The 6,713-nt window shown below is 38.8% G+C and overlaps 1 pseudogene; it reads right to left on the reverse strand.

Moving 5' to 3' along the window:
• The window catches only part of LOC102007204, a 20,165-nt pseudogene extending 14,230 nt beyond the window's left edge, over window positions 1–5,935 (reverse strand).
• Window positions 5,936–6,713: the final 778 nt, after the last annotated feature.

Here is a 6,713-nt window from a genome sequence, read left to right on the forward strand (position 1 = left end):
AGACATGCAATGCTGATCAATCAAGGAATCACTAACTGTTTCTTTCAGCAAAGAAATACAAGACAGTAGAACAGCCATGTTAACTATCCTGCATATACATACATACAAAATTTCTCCTTCTTTCCCTTTGCCTCTGTTTTCTTATCAGCGAGTAGGTGCATTGGGCTGAAGATTTCTAGCAGCAAGCTGATTTGTACTCCTGGTTACTCTTTAGAGGTTTCTCCAGTTTCTTAAGAACCCAGAAGATAACAGAACATAAGTTTTTTTTTTACCATTCCTTAGTCTTACTAATGCCTAAACATTGATGATTAAGTATCTGACCTTAAGGGAATTTGATAATACTAATTCAAAGAGCTCAGCATAGAAAGTTTATTATATCAATAGATAAAGGCATGAGGTGTCAGACCTTCTGATCCTGGGCAGTTTGGCTCGAGAAATAGAAGAATTTTGAAGCAAAACAAAACAACAAAAAGCATGGAACTTCCACAAAATTTCAGAACATTTTGTGTACAAGCCATGATTCTGGGAGCAAGGAAAGAAATGCTTATCAGGTACATCTTATATGTCAAGCAGTCTATATAAAACAAGTAAGCCTTAACTGCAACAGAGGTGGGAGTATCACTCTTCTTGCAGAAGAGGAAAAAGATCTGAGAATCTAAAGAACTTGTCCAAGGTAACACAAGTGACAAGAGCTAGAGATGAAACTCAGAGCTGTATTCTAGTACATGTGCTACCAAAGTGAGCACTCAGGGCTATAGTTTAGAGCCCATCCTTTCTTTCTTAAGACAGGGTTTCACTTGCAAGCTGGCTTTGAACTCATTAGTAGCCCAGGCTGGCCTCACACTAGCGGTGATCCTCTGCCCCAGCCCCCTGAGTGGGTGCTAGGGTATGATCTGTCACACCACACTGGCCAGAACCAGTCCTTTTTATGTCATTGGTCTGCTTTCTGCTGAGGACTGTGTCCACAAAGCTGTACCTCTGACTGGGAATATATTAACAACTGATGGATGGATGGATAGATAAAGACACATGTGTGCATGTGTGCGCACACACACACACACACACACACACAGAGATATCTACATATCAGGATGTACTATGTTACTGCACCTTATACATTTCCAAAGGCCATAGGAAAAACTATGGCAGTCTATATGAGAGCATAGAGACAAATTGGTCATAACATTCATGGATAAGTATATTTTACCAGTAACCTAAATTTACATGTATCAAGTTGTTTCCAAATTGTTTCACCCTTCAGTTGACAAGGACTGAGAAGTTATTATGCGGATGAGATACAGCATCTATTGGCAAAGACTGTATTATGTTGCTACAGAAGTGAGGCTCTGCATTCTCCAAAATTTCCATGCAAGAGCCAACCTAAGTTAGCCACCCACGAGACCATGAGGGTTCCACAGAGCAGCCACTTACCAAAGTAGAGCAAGTTTGGTGTAAAACAGCAAGGGATGGGGCAGTATTAAGATGGCCAAGAGCAGGACGTCACTGCCACCCCCACGTATGAGGGCATAGGGGGAGTTGTGTGGGTAGAGCAACTGGTGAGAATAGTAGCAGAGTGCTGAGTTGAGTTTTAAGGAGGTGAATTCTGGTCCTGCTGTATCAGTGGAATCGACCCTCCATCCCCACTCTCCCAACATACTCTGATGCCTTGCTTGATATTCTAAGAGCAGACCAGAGGTCACTGGAGCTGTGTGGATGCAGCTGTCAGAGGTCAGCCTCGAAAGGCACAGGGCAGAGATGAAAGAGACAGGAAGTGAGGACAGTCGCTGATGGAGAAGATTCAGTGTAAACCTGTACTAGGGGGAATTAGAGAAGGCTTTCTGGGGCTGGCGATTTAGCTCGGCAGCACAGTGCCTGCCTGGCAAGTGCAAGGTCGTGAGTTTGATTCCTGGTACAGGAAAAAAACAAAACAAAACAAACAAACAAACAAATAAAAGGCTTTCCTGGGCAGTGCATTAAAGGAGCAATTCCAGGGCCCTTGAATCTCCGAGTCTTAAATTTGTTCCTTTTCTTAATTCAAGAAGCTCTGTAAAGCCACGGCCCCATTCTTATCGTAGTCATCATTTCTGCAGACCACTGATACAAGTGCAAGCTGTTTAGCTCAAGCTCTTGCTGAAAAGGTGGTAATGCATGTACTGCTAGTGATCACCTTGTGATGGGTTTATAACTTCACATTCAAGGTAGTAGGCACCTAGATAACTCTGAATGCTTGTGTTGTTTATTGGTTTGAAAGAGGTCTTCCTCATTAACTCATTATCTTGCCAGAGAGGAACTTGCGTTTTGGCTCCAGCTTTTAAATGATAGTGGCTCTATTTCTGACTCACTTGGAAACTATTATTAACTATTATTCCAAACAACACACTTGCATATTTGACAATCCGGAAGCCAAATTTAGCTGTGCAAATTATAGACAACTGCACTCTGATAATGTCACTGTGATGTCCTAATTTTTAAGAAATTGAAGATTAACAAAGACAGCTTTCAATGTTTAAAGTGATATTTTATGTAAGAATCCATTTCCCTTGAAAGATGTATAGACCTTACAATGTTCCCACAACTCTCAGGAAGTAACTAATGTTCTTTCAAAGGAAGGGAAGTTGCTGAACATCAGATATATGCAAAACTCGTCAGACCTGGAAGGGCCGTCAACTTACTAATGAATTATGTTGAAACTGAGGGAAACCTAAGGTTCATTTCAGTGATTTAAACACCACACTTCTTCCCTTTTCTCCAAAAATCCGTAAGACTATGCTCATAATGTCATAGTGACCATTAGCTTATGTGATTTTAATGAAAGACAAGACATTTCTGTGCTTCTGACTATATCTCAAATCTTTGTTGAAAGTAATCATTTTTCATTAGGCCTCCCTTACATACTTGGCAAGAAAAGACAGTGACTTTTGAAAAATATTCCATGGGCTTGGATCATCTAAGTGTACTGTAGCTTTATTCTTACAGGCAAGAGAAATGAGGAACATTTTGGATAATGGTAAAATCTATTAATACAACTGAATTTGATTCATGCTTATTGGGAAAATACTGTATATTCTTGGGCAAGTTTCTTCCCTGAGCCTAGTCTTCTCTAGAATAAAGATAACACTGCTATCCTGTATGTTTATTACAAACAGTAAATGGCTTTGCATGTGAACACCTTGTTCAATAAATGAGGTACTTTCCTAAAGGAACTTTTTATGCAGACTACAGTGAAAGAACCCAATCATAGTAATTCACCAGCCTTTTCACAGTTCAGGGCTCTGAAAGGATAACATGGTTATGTGTATTTATTATACATATATGTAGACACTTCAGTTCACGAATGATGCTTTTTGAAAACAATTTGATTCACTAACAGGAGCATTTGGCAAAATTTTGCTTCCATTAATGAACTCCACATCAGGTGACAAACATGACCATGGCCATCTTCCCCAGAATCTTAGAACAATTTAAGTTTGAGAACTGATTTTATATATATATAAATTAATCTGGGGAAATATAAACTGGTATAGCACATGATGACTTAGGGGAACACTGCATCTATATTCAAGCCCATCCCTTAGGATGCACAGCCCATTTGCCTGGGATCACCTGACCAGGTAGCCCAAGTAGCCTAGATAGCCCAGGGACCAGCACAGTTGGGATGGGGTTCTAGTAGTACTTTTCTTGTATAATGATTAGTATGACTGTTGTACTGCTTACACATGGGGAAGCAATACTTCTATTGGGAAGGATGCTGATGTGACATTGTGTTCTTGCTCTGATGATGCCTCAAGATTTAAATGTCTTCAAACTTAAATACTTTCAATAGGACAGACACTTTACAAGCACCGGACCTTTTTTCAGTCTCAATCCAGAAATCTGTCAAAGCTTTTGAAAGGGATTAATGGGTTCTTTCTATTTTTCTGATTCTGAAATAAATTCTTATGCAGTGGGTAATATCATTTTATAACTTATGTAATTTATAGCAATAAAGACATTTGTTTTAAAAATTCTTACAAATGAAGTATTTTTTAAAAATATTTTAAAGCATTGAAGTTTATTTTCATATGTTTTATGTCCACTGCAATCATTGAATCTCAGTAAGGAGTAAAATAAAAGAAACAGAGACAGATTAAAGACATTTTTTCCCTTAAGGGAAAATTAGTAGTGAATTTCATTATGACTGTATATGTGTTGTTCACTTTTGGGCCACGTGGTATGCTACAGCTACATTTTATTCATTTTAGAAATTTTTGTTTTTAGTGTAGATACTAATTACCTTGTTTTCCCCTCTCTTATATTTCTTGATCTCGTGATCATTTAGATCTGCTAAAACCTTCTAGAGTAAAACCTTGGCTTGCAGGCATAATTCATTGCGGAAACATACTTGTAATCCAAAGCGCTTGTATATCAAAGTAAATTTTCCCATAAGAAATAATGGAAACTCAGATGATTCTACAACACTAATTTTTATTTATTCTGTATTTATTCATATAAACATCATCACAATATTGTAATATAATACAAAATAATATAGAATATACAAACTATAGAGAAAACTTAGCCTGCATTTACCTTTGAAGACCTTCATGGCTGGTTGTGAGGGACACAGAGAGAGGAGGTTATTGTGTAAGATGACTCGCCCTATCACTAAAGGAATCACTGCTATCTATTGGCTCAATGGAATCTTTTTCTTTTCATGCAACTTTAACAAGGAACCTATCCAATGACACTTTCTTTTGTCTCCTTTTGAGCATTTTGTAGAAATATGATAGTGCATTATCATTAAACAGATTCATCATTCTCATTGCTACCACCTTATTATTCGGGTGGGACTTTTCTGCAAAAAGTTGCAGTTTCCCATATTTTATGCATCTCCCTAACCTCATATGAAGTGAGGGATCCCTCTGCAGGAATTCTCTCTGCAGGATTCCTTTCCTCCTCCCCTGCAAATGAGATCTCCTCCACAACCTCTTGCTATTGGCAGAACATCACCCACAGTCCCAGGTTGGGGGGTCCAGGGTGGAACCACTGGCTCAGCGGTGATCATGTTACATGTGGCATCACATACCATTCATACTTCCAGACATTACATGTTGATCAGGTTAAAATTAAGTGGGAATTGTTGGAACACTTGCAGAACAAGCTACTTATAATCCAAAGTTTTACTGTATTTTGCTTTCAAATGCTCACATAATTTAGATAATCATCCAATTCCATTGCATTTCAAAGGGCTTCCCTCTCTAAACTCTTCATGCCCCTGCTCCAATTTACACTTAATTGTTCTCGAGGCCTGCTGCCCAGCTCCATCCTAGATTTTCCTTACACTTTGCTGTGTGTTGCATCTTTATCTTACCTCACTGCCTTATTTTTCTTTAGCACGTGCTCTAGAAGTCTACTAAGAAAAGGTGCATTGGAAGTACAATTATAGATTCCTTGCATAGTTGAAAAGGTCTTTATTCCCATAGTTGATTGATCATTTGGGGGGTTGTACAATTCTAGGAATGAACACAATTTCTGCTCAGAATATTGAAGTTAGCCCTGGTTCAACACCTTCTGCCTTGTAGTGCTGTCGTTCAGTATCTAATTTCTTTTGCAAGTGACGACTTTGTTTTCTGTAAATGCTTGTATTGTTGGTGGTGGTGGTGGTGGTGGTTTTTTGGAGATAGGATCTCACTATATAGCCCAGGCTGGCCTAGAACTCATTATGTAGCCCAGGCTGGCCTCCAACTCACAGTGATCCTTCTGCCTCAGTCTCCTGAGTGTTGGGATTATAGCTGTGCACCACCACACTGGCTTCTTCCTTTTTGAATACCTGAAGTACTTTATTATTTTTTTTTTGAGGCAGGGTCTCACTACGTAGCCTAGGCTGGCCTCCAACTTGCATCCATCCTCTTACCTCTGCCGCCTGAGTGCGGGGATTACAGGTGTGCACCACCATGCCTGGCTACCTGACATACTTCATAGTGGGTCATTGTCTATTCATTCATATGCTTGGCATTGTATGATTACTTTCAATCTAGGGGCTTATTATTCAGTTCTGGGAATATTTCTATTATCTCTCTCACACTTTTCCCTATTATATTTCCTTCATTCCTTTTTCAAAACTACTACTAGTTGGTGCTAGAACTCTTGAAATGACTCTCTAGACTTCCTAACTCTATCCTTTAACTTTCTCCTCTTCCTTTGCTGCTCCACTTTTGGAAGAAACAGTCTCAAATATATTTATTGATCTACTTCTGAGAACTTAAACATTAACATTTCAATTTTTATGAGTAATATTTGATTATAGTACAAAATTCAAAATTACAAAAGAGAAAATAGGTGGAAATAAGCCTCCCTCTGGCCCTCAATCCTTAGTTTACCTCCTGGTGGGGATATTTTATGAGAGTCTGCATCCCGGATGATAGATTTCCCAGTTTCCTTTTTCACCTTATTGTTGGAATGAAATCATTCAGGAAATGTTCTCTTAGATAAGAACTGGTCACATTCTTTGCTAGGGAAACCTTGACTATCAGATCATTGGGTTCTTTCTCTTGAGTTGGTGAGATCTCCCAAAGTAGAACATTCTAATGTCTTGTTTAGGTGGTGTAAACCTAGTTGATAACATTTTGAGAAAAAGAGCTAGAGTAGGAGTGAGAGTTATTTCCACCTTCAGTATGTCAATTTCTACTTGATCTTTCTGTCTTTAATGTTTTGCTTTTGCACTGCTGGGGAAG

The sequence above is a fragment of the Chinchilla lanigera genome, unplaced genomic scaffold, assembly GCF_000276665.1.
Source record: "Chinchilla lanigera isolate Chin_1 unplaced genomic scaffold, ChiLan1.0 scaffold00062, whole genome shotgun sequence".
Lineage (NCBI taxonomy): Eukaryota > Metazoa > Chordata > Mammalia > Rodentia > Chinchillidae > Chinchilla > Chinchilla lanigera.